The following is a 6,363-nucleotide window of genomic DNA, read 5'->3' on the forward strand; positions in this document are numbered from 1 at the left end:
CCAGAAGTCCAAGGCACCCTTGGGGTTGCTGAGGGCGGGAGCTCCCTTCTCGGCTTGCGTCCGCTGTCTTCTGGCTGTGTCCTCGCCTAGCACAGCGAGGAAGCCAGCTCGAGGGGTCCCTCTCTTCTTCAAAGGACACCAGTCCTCTTGGATCAAGGCCTCGCCTTGAGGGCCTTATTTAACCTAAATGCCTTCCTTAAAGAACCCACCTCCAAATGCTACCCCTTTGGGGGTTAGGGCTTCAGTATATGGACTTTCAGGGAGAACTCCATTCAGTCCACTCCAGCTTATTTCATATTTGGCTGTTTTCCAATTAAAAAAAACAACCCAGCAAGGATTGGGCTACCTGCATAGTCAATGCCGTTGAACCAGAACCTCACGTTGGCCGTGTGGACAAAGCAGGACCTGGTTGCTCTGTGCTCTGGCCTGGCCTCCGCCTCCACGCCCATGCTGCTCGGGGACTGGCTGGCCCTGGCCCAGCTCTTCCGGGGCATGAAACCGTGTGACTTTGTCTAATTAATAACCACAGAGGCAGTGCCTGCTGGACATGTTTCCCGTTGTTTCTGGTGAGCAGTTGGTCGCTCCAAGGTCACCATGCCTCCAATGTCATGTGCTGCGGCTGATCCAGAAATGACCTTCAATGACTGTGGTACGTGCAACTGTAACGCCGACCTTTATTAACCGCCTCTTTTTTTTTTAACGAGCTGCTTAGGCAAGCAGCATTTCCTCTCGTTTCCTCCCCCCTGGGGAGACATAGCCTCAATTTCCAAACCCTCTTTGACACCAAGACAGTATGTTGTCAGCTTGCCAGTTTTCTGACTGGAGGATTAATAAACTTCAACATATGCTCAAAAGCAATTTGTGTTAGGAAATGTGGCTTCAGTACAGTAATGAGCAATTGTGTCTCATTATCAGCTGTGCATCATCTCACACATGTGACTTTTCTGTCGGACACATTCCCAGGACTGTGGGTAATGGATGCTGGTTTGGCACCTAGCATCTTTTCCACCCTCCTTTTTGTGTTTCTTCAAAAGGTGGAAAGTGAACAACAGCATTGCCTGCTTCCCTTGCAGCTAGAATTCTAGACATGAGCTGGGGTCTGCCCATCGGCGTGCTGATAAATATGTAACAACCGGCTCTATTCTTTTACAAAATGCACTCTGGCTTTTAGTGCTTGTCGATTGCCATGGTGTAAACACTCCCACCACGGTCAGTTGTCAATCAGGCTATTCATATGACATCATTGAATGTGAAATGGGAATTGCTGTGCATTCCTGACTCCCTGGGGTGAGCCAGCTCCATCCAGCACGTGCCCAGTTTTGCTAATTAGTTGCATGCCACTGCAATTCAAGGCCAGGAGTACCTCTGGCCTTGCTTTTGGCTGGCAAAGTTGTGGTGGTGCTTCCAGTGGCCCTTCAGTCCCTTTGTGGGGTCAAGAGGCAAGCAGAGAAGCTGGAATGATGACCTCTCGACCTTCCACCTGTATTAACTTGGCTGTGGCAGTGACACCCGGCCAGCCGGTCCCAGGGCATGGTTCCAGGCACCGCCCCAATAGGCCCGTGCCTGCTCCTCCCACCTTCTCAATAAAACTTTAAGCCCCTAATTTCCTGTCAAAACTTTTTTTGCTCAAAATGGTTACAGTGGTTTCTGTTTCCTGGAACGAAAGCCTGGCTGATATCAAGTGAAATCTGAAACCGGTAACCATTTTTTTTCAAGCCAATAACTGTTCCTTTCAGGCCTGTCCCCTGATCCTCGTGTGCGGGAGATTTTCCGGCGACCTGGAGGGCTTGGAGAGCATGCGCCCTGGTGAAGCCTGAGCTACCTGAGACCTCCAGAGACACAGGTGCTGGGAGAACAGGGGCCAGACCGGCCCGGTGCTGATGCGGTTCTGTCTTCTCACCAGGTGCTGGCGGGGCTTCTATGTTCAGCCGAGGCCACACTGTTGGGGAGGAAGCAGAATTTCTCGGCTCCACATAACCGGACACAGAGCATGGGAAGGTGTCATTTAGTCATTAACGCCACCTACACCTGGAGGCTGAGCTGGCTTTGGAGTCTCTCTGGCTTTATTATCTTCAAGCAGGGCCCACTGTGGGGAGCAAACAGTTTTTGGGGGGACTGTGCAAGGAAAGGGATGTGGGTGCTAATTAATGATCCTATGATGATTCGATTCTAAATTCCAGCCAGGAGGCCTCGTGTTGGTTTTGGCTAATTAAGACACACCCCGTGCCCACCCTGCACTGGCGGCTCAGTTAATCAGAGCATCGTCCCATACACCAAGGTTATGGGTTCAATCTCCAGTCAGGGCACATACAAGAATCAACCAATGAATACAGTAAAAGTAGAACAACAAACCAATGTTTCTCTCTTTCTCTCTTTCTCCCTCTCCCTTCTCTCTCTCCAGATGCTGAATTGGGGCCTTCCCACCCCAACCACCTCCCTCCTACCAATAACTGTGCATTTGAGGTTGGGAACCAGCAGGAGGTCACTGGCGGGGGCGGATGGAGACTTTCTTCTCTCCAGTCGGCTGTCTCTCAGCTGGAGAGCTCAGCCGGCTGCCCCAGGACCCCCTGCCCCGTGTGGTCTCTGGGCTTAGCGGTGGCCAGGGCCATGGTGTCCAGTCTCTGGGAGGGGCCCTCCAGGCTGGAGCAAACCAAGGACTTGGGAACAGGAAGGCTGTCTCGTGGGGCTGCCCACCCCAGGACAGAGAGAAGGCTCTAGAGAGGCAGTTCCTCTCTGGGTCTGCTTCTGACCTTCTCCTCCAAGGTCAGAGGACTTCATTCCTCTTTTCCTCAGGCCTGGGTGGGGAGGGCGGGGGCAGAGTACAGATGTGCGAGGACTTCACAGTGCCCGGCCCCTCCCGCCCTGCGGCACGAGGGGGTCGCTGTCCCAGCTGGGGAGAGAGCTGGCCTCCCAGGCACAGCGTGGCCTGGCCCGGCCGCCCAAATGTGGGGTTTCAATATTTATTTTTAGTGGCCGCTGGTTAAATGAAAAGCAGCCTTCATTTGGGTGGGAACAACCCTGAAAAGTAAAAATAAATCAGATCCGTGCCTGGTCAGGAAACACAGCCAGCCCCTGCTGGGCCGACCCTCGGCCCGGTGCCCCAGATGTCCAGGGCGAGCCGTGAGGCCAGGGACTCGAGGGCCCTGCGGGGAGCCAGGCCGGCGGGTGACCACAGCCCCTCACTGGGAAAACCGCTGCCCTTCTCCACTGGCCTCCCAGGCCTGGCCGGAGCCCGGCTCACCTGCCTCCCACTGGACCTCTCAGAGGCTGTAGGCTGCTGGCCAGGCCGGCTGCACCGGTGTCTCGGGTGGGCACTCATTGACCTCTCTGACCTCAGCTCAGGTCGGGAGGAGCTGGCTGCTCTGAGCAGGTCATAGGACTCTGCCAGCCCCGGGTTGGCTTCAGCGCTTTGGAAATCCATCCACGTTTCCCGCCAGTGCCAGGGCTCGGCGCTCTCCCTGCTGAGGCCCCTCTGCTTGTCCTACCTGAGCTGAGGGGTGACCGAGTCCCTTCGAACCAGCACTGAACGGCATGGGGTGGCCGAGGTCACCCCTTGGTTTGGATTTGAGAGTGTTGGGTGGTGGGGTGTTCTCCCCACGGTGGAACTGACAGTTGGGTCTGGGGGCCCCCTGCCCCAAAGCCCCCAGCCAAACCCTATCCTATCCTGCTTCTCGGGGGCCTGGTGCATCCCCACTTGAGAAGGGCTTCTCATGCCTCAAGATCAGGCTTCTCCAGCGGGTCTGGCTGGGTGAAGTGGGCCCACCTTGGGAAGGGTGACGTCGGGGACTGGTGGGGAACCTAAGCGTTACTGAGCTTCTACTTTTCAGGTGTAGAAAGTGACACCTAGTCCTTCTCCCAGGTCCCAGCTCACGAAGGAATATGGGCTCCAACCCAGAGGTGCGTGCGTTTCAGACATCCTTTGTGGCCACCTCCTCATGGCCTGGGGACCCCTCAGGGATGGCCGTACCACAGCGTTTCTCAGACACCGATCACGTAGGGCCCCTCCCCTCCTTAGAGGGGACACTCTCTTGGCTCCCTGGGGTTGACGCAGGTTATTTTTATTAGTGTTACTTAAACGCATAAACACCCGGCAGCAGGTGCAACTCCCTGATGCTGTAACTGTTAGAGGGACGCCAAGACCACTCGCACGCAAAATTCTAGCAAAATAAGCGGACAAGAGAGAGAGGGTTCCGTGAACAGCATGAACCTAATGAGGTGGGGGGACCGTTTTGCTGAAGGGAGTCCCTGCTGCTCTCTGTTAGGAGAGCCAGCGTGTCAGCTTGAGGTCCCTTGGGCCCAGCCCGCGGGGCCTGCAGGGTCCGCCATTGTCTTCGCTTGAACCACGAGGTCTGGGGGTTCACCTCACACGGAGGCGTCATGAGCCATCCACTTGGTGAGGAGACAAGCGTATCCACCCCTTGTACCCCAGTCCTTAGAATGGAACGCTACGGGTTGAAGTTGGGTCTCGGTCACTGAGCAGAGCCCCCAAACGCGGGGGGAGGACTGAGTGGGCACCCAGCACACAAGGGGGTGTCCTGTGTCCGGGGCAGGTAAGGAGCTGGGAAATCTTTTGGGGGAGGAATCTCATAGCCTCCAACTTCCAGCCACGTGTGTGGGTGAAGTCAGAATGCCATTCCTGTCCTTTGTCCCAGGGAAGGGAGGTCTGCCTGCTGCCTGGCTCTGGCTGCTGGTGTCCTTCAGGTCCTGCTGGTCCTCACATCCCCGTGAACCCCCAGGAGCGAAGGTCGGGGCAGCTGGGCAGCCAGGCCTCAAGAAATGTCTACCTGACCCAGAAGGGCTCCCCGCCTGGACCTGAGAATGATTGACAGGTCAGGATCACTAACCCCGCCCCCCGTGGCTGACTGCCGTGTGGGAACCCCACACGGTGGGGAAAGAGCTGGTCCTGCCTCCGTTCACGGTTCCCTCGTCCAGCCTCCTCTCAGACTGAATGGGGCCACCAAGAAGTGTGAGGCCCTTTGTCCCCTGGGCTTCCCGTTCAGAGCCTCTCCGCTCCCTCGCTGATTGTCCCTGGGCTTGTGAACGGGCCTCTCTGGGGAGCAGTTTCCCAGCCTGTGAAGTGGACCCTCGTGTGGCTTCCATGAGGTAACGAGGGTCTCCTGCAACAGAGCCCAGCTGGCTTTCCTGCATCTGTACTTCTTATGTCCACACACACACACACATACAAATACGTGTAGATGCAGATGTAATCTGATTTAGCAACGGAAACGAGAGCAGCAGTAACAACCACACGCTTCTCCCCAGGCGCCTGGGGCTCCGGGGTCTGCCTGGCATGGAGACCGCAGCCACGCGACCGCACAGGGACACGAGTGGGAGGGAAATGAAGGTCACGGGCAGAAGACAGCCTCAACAGTGACACAGCAACACGTCCACTCTGCGTGTTCTCGGTTCTACTGGGAGAGCAGGAAGCCAAGCAGCTCTTCCAATTTGGGAGGGCAATCTTGGTTCGGCCAACGGCACACCTTGGTCAGACGTCTTGCTGGTTGGTGGCCTCAGCCGGCCGGGCACTCCCCTTCTCTCGGCCCCAGTCCTTCACTGCGGGCACCCAGTGGAAGGTACCGTGCAAGGCCAAAGTCATTTTGTGGCCTCAGGTCTCTTTTAGAAACAGATGATATGTAAATGATTAATAAAGGAAATGCAAAGTATTGTATTAGACTTTTCATGCCCAGAATCATCGAGGGTAGCACAGTGAGCTCCTCTCCTCCTCAGCCTGCCCCTTCAGCTCCTTGCTTCACAAGAATGGCCAGAGCATTTCCTTTCCTGGGGAAGATCCTGTCTTTGGACCCCCAGTCTGGGGGGAGACCCTGCTACGCATTGGGAATGAAGGGGCTGTCCTTCCACAGTCTTATAAACTGGCAGGATACATATTTCCAGCTCCCCTCATGGGGGGGAGTCCTGCCTGTGATAAGGCCAAGCTGAAGTGATGAAGAGCAAGACCCTGGATCAAACGGTACCTGAAGCTGAAGCACAGGCACCTCATTACATGAATCTGTAAGTTCAGGTCCTTCCTCACCCCACTTGCCTTCTTACAGAGGGCAGTTCTCAGCTACCAGAGTCTGGGCCACTACCAGTACTGTCACGGAGGAAGGCATGTGGACCCGCTCATTCATCCCCCCTCAGGCCCTGGCCCATTGAGGCCCTTGCATGGGTTCTGGGGGCACAAGGATGTGTTAAGTCTTCAGTCAGGGTCTCGGTCAGCTGAGGGGGCAGACATAAGACAAAGTCATGATGCCCTGTGCTGAGTGTTGGGTGCATGCAGGGAGCAAACTGAGTCAGGGAGGGCTTCCTGGGGGTGGTGACGCATGCCTTGAGATAGAAAAGGGTGCAAGCAGCTGACAGAACATG

The 6,363-nt window shown here is 55.9% G+C and overlaps 1 long non-coding RNA gene across 5 annotated transcripts; it reads left to right on the forward strand.

Moving 5' to 3' along the window:
* The first annotated feature begins 563 nt into the window (after positions 1-563).
* LOC119049809 (uncharacterized) lies at positions 564-5,647 on the forward strand. 5 transcript variants are annotated; one of them, XR_008390371.1, is made up of 4 exons: positions 564-649; positions 1,737-1,903; positions 2,402-4,829; positions 5,263-5,647. It is a non-coding gene; the product is annotated as an uncharacterized LOC119049809 (long non-coding RNA). The 5 variants fall into 5 exon arrangements; XR_008390370.1 differs by lacking the exon at positions 564-649 and having other exon boundaries at positions 1,647-1,903; positions 2,402-4,550; positions 4,653-4,829; XR_008390373.1 differs by lacking the exons at positions 564-649; positions 1,737-1,903 and adding an exon at positions 1,640-1,697 and having other exon boundaries at positions 1,904-4,829.
* Positions 5,648-6,363: the final 716 nt, after the last annotated feature.

The sequence above is a fragment of the Artibeus jamaicensis genome, unplaced genomic scaffold (genome assembly GCF_021234435.1).
Source record: "Artibeus jamaicensis isolate MK-2021 breed Jamaican fruit bat unplaced genomic scaffold, CSHL_Jam_final scaffold_612, whole genome shotgun sequence".
Classification (NCBI taxonomy): domain Eukaryota; kingdom Metazoa; phylum Chordata; class Mammalia; order Chiroptera; family Phyllostomidae; genus Artibeus; species Artibeus jamaicensis.